This window comes from Pomacea canaliculata, linkage group LG7 (assembly GCF_003073045.1).
Source record: "Pomacea canaliculata isolate SZHN2017 linkage group LG7, ASM307304v1, whole genome shotgun sequence".
Taxonomy (NCBI): Eukaryota; Metazoa; Mollusca; class Gastropoda; order Architaenioglossa; family Ampullariidae; genus Pomacea; species Pomacea canaliculata.
This window is the reverse complement of record NC_037596.1, coordinates 6215993-6223086: the sequence shown is the minus strand read 5'-3', so window position 1 is coordinate 6223086 and position 7094 is coordinate 6215993. Positions and strand designations below refer to the sequence as shown.

At 36.6% G+C, this 7094-nt stretch overlaps 1 long non-coding RNA gene across 1 annotated transcript; it reads left to right on the top strand.

Moving 5' to 3' along the window:
- Nucleotides 1-1159: 1159 nt before the first annotated feature.
- Nucleotides 1160-6439, top strand: LOC112568531. The gene is made up of 4 exons (XR_003100116.1): nucleotides 1160-1360; nucleotides 1702-1755; nucleotides 4686-4730; nucleotides 6175-6439. It is a non-coding gene; the product is annotated as an uncharacterized LOC112568531 (long non-coding RNA).
- The last annotated feature ends 655 nt before the right edge of the window (nucleotides 6440-7094 follow it).

Sequence of the window (7094 nt, the reverse complement as noted above, 5' to 3'; positions counted from 1 at the left end):
CTTGAAACAGGCTGGTTCATGACACTACTAAGGATACTTGGTACTGGCTCTGGCTCATTGTTTGAGTTGCTTAATGGACAACTTTAAGTTCATTTTTTTTCCTTTTTACCTTGACTACCAGAATTTACTACTAAATTGGTAATGCTGTGGTGTTGTGGGATGCTTCGTTCACATGTGTCTTTTAATCTATCTCATATTTATATCTGTTTATGTTTTTGCGTATTTGTTTGTTGATAAGTTTTGGTGTGTTGGATTAAATGCTATATACATTTTTGTCTATATTTGTGTATATGTATGTACACATTTTTTGAAGATTATTATTTTAAATTGAACTTAACCTTATCATAAAAAAAATTGCACTGGAGTTAGCTTTATTTTATTGTCAGCTCACTACTCCTTACCAAAATCGACTTTTTAAAATTTGCTCAGCTCCACTCCTTTGATGGCATTAAATTGTACCTCTGTTAAAAGCACTTTTATCATGCATTTCACACAAGTAATCCATTTTTACCTAGCTTTCTTTAAGAAATAAATGTTAGAGGTTGTGTGCATGCATATGTGTATAAGTGTAATATTGGCAGCTAGTAGTGTAAAAACAGTTGGGCAGATAACAAGTAGTGCTACTGAAAGGCCATTGCTTTATTATTTTGTTGTTTTCAGTAAACTGCACATTGAATTTAACAGGCTGCTTTTGGCATGTAAAAGCAAAAGGGACGGCCTGATCATGCCACTTTTTTGACGACAGAGTGAAAAATGTCGTAAACGGCAGCAATGACAGGAAGTGCTGGTATGTGAAGATTCAACTTTTAAGCTTACTTACTTCCCGTTATGCCGGTCGGCACGTAGGGCAGCGACAAAGGTCCTCCACTTTTGCCTGTCCTGGGCTAGCTTCCCCACAGTACCCCAGCTGTGGTTTAGGGTCTTCATTTCTGCCTCCATAGTTCGTCGCCAGGTGTTCTTGGGCCGGCCTCGCTTGCATTTTCCTTCTGGAGTCCAGTGTAAGGCAGTTTTTATGATGGAGTTGCTCCCGCCTCTGATGACGTGACCAATCCAGCGCCATCGCTTCTTCATAAGGATGGTGGCCATGCTCTCCTGCCCACACTGGGCAAGTAGTTCCTCGTTGGAGATTGCCCAGGATTCTTCGCAGGCTTTTGGTGTGGAAGACTGACAGTTTGTTGAGGTCGCTGTTCAGTCATTCGCCAGCATTCGGAGCCATACAGTAGAGTGGACATGACCAGACTCTGGTAAAGTCTCAGCTTGGTATTGATGTTGTACTGTGTCAACTTCCAGATGTTGCTTAGGCTACAGAAGATGCCCCTGGCTTTGCTCAGTCTGCTCTGGATTTAAGCTTTAACTGGGGGTAAAATATTCCTATTTTTTTTATCAGTCAGTAGTGTACCATTTCATCATTTTGTTTATTTCTACAATCCATCTTGTGATAATCTAAATTAAATATTGAATGGTATGTACTATTGTATACAAATATTTAAGACCTAAGCTCTTGTATAAAATATGTAGAACTTATAAAACAAATGTAAAATGAAATAATCTTAGAATATAAATTAAGTTCCTTCCAAAATATTGTTCAGTAATTTCATCAAAGAAAAAGATAAGAGTTTGCTTTTTAGCGCTTCATCGTGGTAATGTAAATATTGTTCAGCTATTTATGAGCTGTTTATTCTGCCCATAATCATTGTGCAGGCACAACAAGACCCAGAACCAAACTTTGATCTGTCAGAATGTGAATTACAGGAGGTGAGGCATGTTTCATCTTTGACATACCAAAGCAGCTTTTTAATCTGCTTTTCTGCTATTGACAGTTGTGCTTCAATTCTTTAAAACTGCATTTATACAAAACTAAACTTATTGTACTTTTTTCCCTCCTAATCATAATAGATATGTGTTAGTTTCATAATACAGTGATAGATTTCAAATTTAGCCATTTCAGCCAATGTCTATCATGACTTTTCCTCAGGACTGACTTTTCCTTAGTCTTGAAAAAGGCCATCATCATATTTTGTCATGTTCTCAGCCTGGTTACCCATACAATTTCAGCATATTTTATATGATTTGTCACTAATATGCCAATAATTGAAAAGTATGATTTGACTGAAAATGAAAGCACAGTTTTTGACTTTTAGTGGGTTTTTTCCCCTGATTTGGATTCTTCATTTAATAATTTAGATTTAGGTCAAATACAGGAATAAAGTCAAATCAAATTAAGGGGAATACAAGAAAATTTTTAAAGGTTGTTCTACATCATTTGATTACTCAAGTTCCCCAGCCAGAGTTCCCTCAAGCCAGAACCACACAATATCTGCACCATTTTATTCTGGTGGCAGTCTGCATTTAGCTAGGATATGTCTTTGAGTGAAGTTTCTTGTGCAGCTGGCACCCATTACCTGAGTGCCCAGTCTTTTTTTTATTTTAAATGTATGTTTATATTTAATGTCATACTTGTTGTATCATGTAATGTCTGGTGTAATAGTAACATGGCAGAAAAATAATTTACTGAAAATGATTAGAAAAGATATTTTGTGTTTGTATTTTTATTGTAAAATACAGCCTTCCTGGATTCCGAGGAAATTTTACTAAAGGATGCTTAATTTGAAAGCCATCATTGCCCTGTGTTAACATACCATAGCTGATGTGCTTTTAGATTCATGGTGTGGTATTTCAAAAATAATTGTTGGCATTCTCTGCATTTGACTTCTAGAGTTGATAGTAACAACTGTTGTCTACAAACCAGCTTCAAATTCTCGTGAACTAATTATGATTATAATGTGCAATCATATAGGGCAGAATCACATTTATACAGGAGTGTGCTTTCAGTCCTTGACACAAAATTTAGGTCAAGATGTATTCGTCACAATGTAGTACAGGAGGGAATGGAAAGATGGGCAATGACAAGGATGAAGTACAAAGGCAGTGAAGACACAGGTTTGAGAGAAAGGAGAAGGAAGTGTTAGCTAAAACATCACCAATAAAAGGATAGCAGCAGGACAGACTAATCAAGAGATAGAAGAGAAAGAACAGGTTAATAGCAGTAAGTGGATTGTGTTTAGGAGTAGTTCTCATAAAAGAAATGTGTTTTTAATGCATATTTAAAAGACACAATGGCAGATTACTGGCAGATACAAAAAGTAAGGGAGTTTCACTGCTTTGCTGCACCATAGCTAAAAAGCCACTGTCAGAAGTGAATAGATTGCACTGAATGCAAGTGCAAATGGCAGCCATTGCAAAAAGGTGATGAATGACATTGTCCCATTGCTTTGAACACCAGATCTGCAGTAGAGTTCTGTTTTTTTCTGAAGTTTGTAAATGAACTATGCAGGCCATCTGAAAAGCAAGGGATTGCAGTAATCTAACCTTGATAGAACAAACATGCAGATCAAGCTCAAAAGCTTGAACTGAAGACCGAGGGAGTTTGGGGCAGAAAGTGGTTTTAGTTTAAACAGAAATTCATTAAGGCAAACATAGCAGTAATTGTTCTCTCATACAGGGTAGGCCAAATAGAGCTGAAACCAGACTGATAACAAAGCAGGCAGCGTGTTGCTCTTTGAATGCACAGACATCAACTCAAGAAAGCCTAATAAATTCTGCTGTGTGCTATAGACACTGCATGGATCCAAAGAAATTTTTCTTCATTGTTGTGTCAGCAGGCTATATCTCTCTGCTCTTAGGTTCTGGTGGGGTGGGGGTGCAGGAAGTGGGGCACTCTAGGAACATGTCAGTGCGGAACTTGGGGAACATGTGATGTCTGAGTCTGGAGTGACCTGTTCTCAGTTTCATGATAGTCACATATTATCCTCTCTCATTCATCAGATAATTGACAAACTCTGTTGTCTGGGTATTCGTAACTGACTTTATGCACTTCAAATTTCAAAAAGGGTATCTGATTAATTTCTTTGACGTCTCCAGTTTCTTGGAAATAGTTATTTTGCACCTTAGTTTGTTATACATAAAATTTAGAGGAAGAGGAGTAAAATTGACAAAATGCTTTTATTTCAATGGGCGCCTGTTTTATTGTGAAGGAGACTTTTCTTCTATTGAGGAGACCTGTGGGGCCCTGTTATTGGAATCTTAGAATAATCTTTGCTGTTGTGGTGTTGTTATACTTTTTAGTTTGTCACAAATACTATTTTCCAACCTAAAAACTCTTTGCCTTGTTGAAGGAAAACTGGGTCTGTGTCTTATTCCCTTCTTTTGTGCAATGCAATGCCATAGTGTAAAAGCAAAGCTTATAAAAAGTAACATTAAAACTAAAGCTACTTCACATTTTTTATACATTGAGAATTATCAATTTTGTGCTGCTTAGAAAGATTGAAGCATTCAAAAAAAGGTTGGTCTGATATAACCTTAGGTATTCTGAAGTTATCTTTCTTATGATGATAATGGAAGGCTTATATAGCTCAAAATCACAGCATAGGACCAGGCTATTCATACATTTTACATTGTAGGAGAAACTGACATTTTCTACAGTTGACCAAAAAGGTCAATTCTCAAGAAATGACATCTAAGATTATCATGCCATTTTCCAGTTGAGCCTCATGCTTTTAATGGTAGGGGGCTTTCAGTAATTATAAATTATGTTTTATTAGATGTGCTTTATGATTCACTTTGACCCGTTTCTGGGCCACATTTCAGAGAGAAAATAGCACGAGAGAAAATTTGTATTTTATCAGGTTCCTTCTGGCGTTTATGCAATCTGCAAGGTGCTCCAAAAAGAGGTAAGACTACTGTTACAGGGATTTTACATCATTTTTAGGTCTGTAGCTCTCTTCCTGATGTGAATATGTTTGGTCATTTCTTATCCACAAAAGATAAAAACAGCCTATCTTTCACAAAAAATGATTACTGTCCTTATTCCTAGTTTCACTACAAACATTTCTAAAAGCTCATACTGTTATTCACCTTGAACTATCACATCTAAGTTTCTAACTACCTTGTCATAAAAACTACATGCCATTGAATAACTAATTCCATAGTCTCTGTTGCTGGCATGATGAAAGACATTCTTCTTCCTGCCAACCGACTTAATACAAGAGAATGCTATTGTACATACAGGAGACCAATGGTGGTAGACCTAGTGACATCTCTTGAGCATCATCATTTCCCAACTGGTTGCCAGCTTCCTTATGTTTGCTCAGTTCCTATATTCTAGACCAGTGGTTCTCAAAGTATTTCGGACCGCGGACCACTTTACTTAAGTAAAAAATATGGCGGACCACCAAGTCCTAAAAATTAAAATTTCAAATTTAAATTGCCGCATTTGTTTCATTACAATTCAAAACTAAATGTCCTTTTGTGACAGTAGTATAGTAATAAGTTGACATAAAACTACGTACCTCGTTCTTTGTAATTACAATATTAATGCAAGGAATGCATCACTTTGAACATCACTTTGCTGACATATCACGACTGTCAGCCGCGGACCACCTGATTTATGCCCACGGACCACTGGTGGTCCGCGGACCACACTTTGAGAACCACTGTTCTAGACTTCTGTTTAGTTTTTGGTACTATATTGATACTTTTCATTACTTAAATAGACCTATAGATTGTTATAGGTTTCTTCCCCCTTTAACATTGTTTTTTGTTATTCTAAATCTTAACATTTGGATGGTTTGCCACTGTCTTTAAGGTTCCTGTACAGTTTTGGGGTTTTAGATTCTGTCATTAATTTGACGCTTAGATGCATACATGTATGCATGAGCATGCCTGCACAAGCTCCTCACTTCTCACTTGTGCTCAGGAAAATCTCCATGTGCACTTGTCCCTGACAAAGTCACATTATCTGTCAGGGTTATTGCCTGTCTTTACAAAATACCATCAGTTGTGCTGTACATTATAAAAGATTCCTCGACATTAGTCCATATATTATTAATGATGGCATGGACAGTTTATTTTGTTTGGTATGGGTATATTTGCTAGTAGATGCATGGATGGGCCAAAAGTAGGTATAAAGTGTAGATCAGACTATATTTTATCTTACTGTATATCTACTGCATGCCCACCCTGTATATTAAAAGATAAAACAGTTTATAATATAGGATATTTCTGTGCATATATATATGTGTTGTAGTCAAATCTAGTAAACTAGATTCTCAAATATGTGTGAAAACAAGTAATGTCATGGTATTATTGAAAATTCCTGTGTGTTTGTTTTCAAAGGCTTTTTTTCTACACAGCAACTGGCTCAGCTCACTAAATGGAGGTGGAATTCTTTCAGACCTCTTCTTGCTAAGGGTGAGACATTGAGACATACTTATTAGCTCTTCCAGTGCAGTTCACACCTGAGAATGCGAACATCTTCATGGCTGTAGCTCAGTTGCTTGGATAACCGATAATAAATGAGTTTAAGAGAACATCTGCTTAGAAATTTTTAACTGATCATCAGTTAATAGTAACAGATTTGTTATGACATGCCTGTCCCTCACAGTAAAAGTTTCAAGAATAAAACAGTGAAACAAAACAAGATAGAATAGAAGTAGCAATTCAAAAATGAATAAATGAAGGACAGTTTGCAGCATGATTTGTTGGGGCTGAGGAGGGCCTGCTGGTGTATTTTATCTGCAAATATTTGTGTGCTTATGAATTCAGTTAAAAGGTGTGCAGAAGAAAAAGGGAGTGGGTGGGAATAGTTTGCCTCTTATAAAATGTACAGTCAATTCAGGCCACATCAGGACACAATCTTTTTGGTCCTAATAACCTAACAACCAGCTGGTCTGATTACATGAACATTCCCTATGTAACAAGACGGGACATGCTATGTGTAACATTAAAATGTCATTATTACCTTTATTGTGCAGCACACACACATGACGAACATACAAAAAAGAACTACTGTTGCTTATGAACTTTGTTCATTGAAAAATAAATTTAGAAATTCTTTGAAATGATTCAATACTCAGCATGGAAAGTACACTTTAAAAAAAAACTTCTTACCAAATTCCAGTCAACATTTGAAAAACTTATCCAGTGTGATTTGATGCATTCTGACTGCACTTGAACAAAATTGCCACTGACATCTAGTGCAGCAATGCCTTCATTTCCATTTCTACATGAAATAGTGGTGCAAAGTTTCAGTGCAT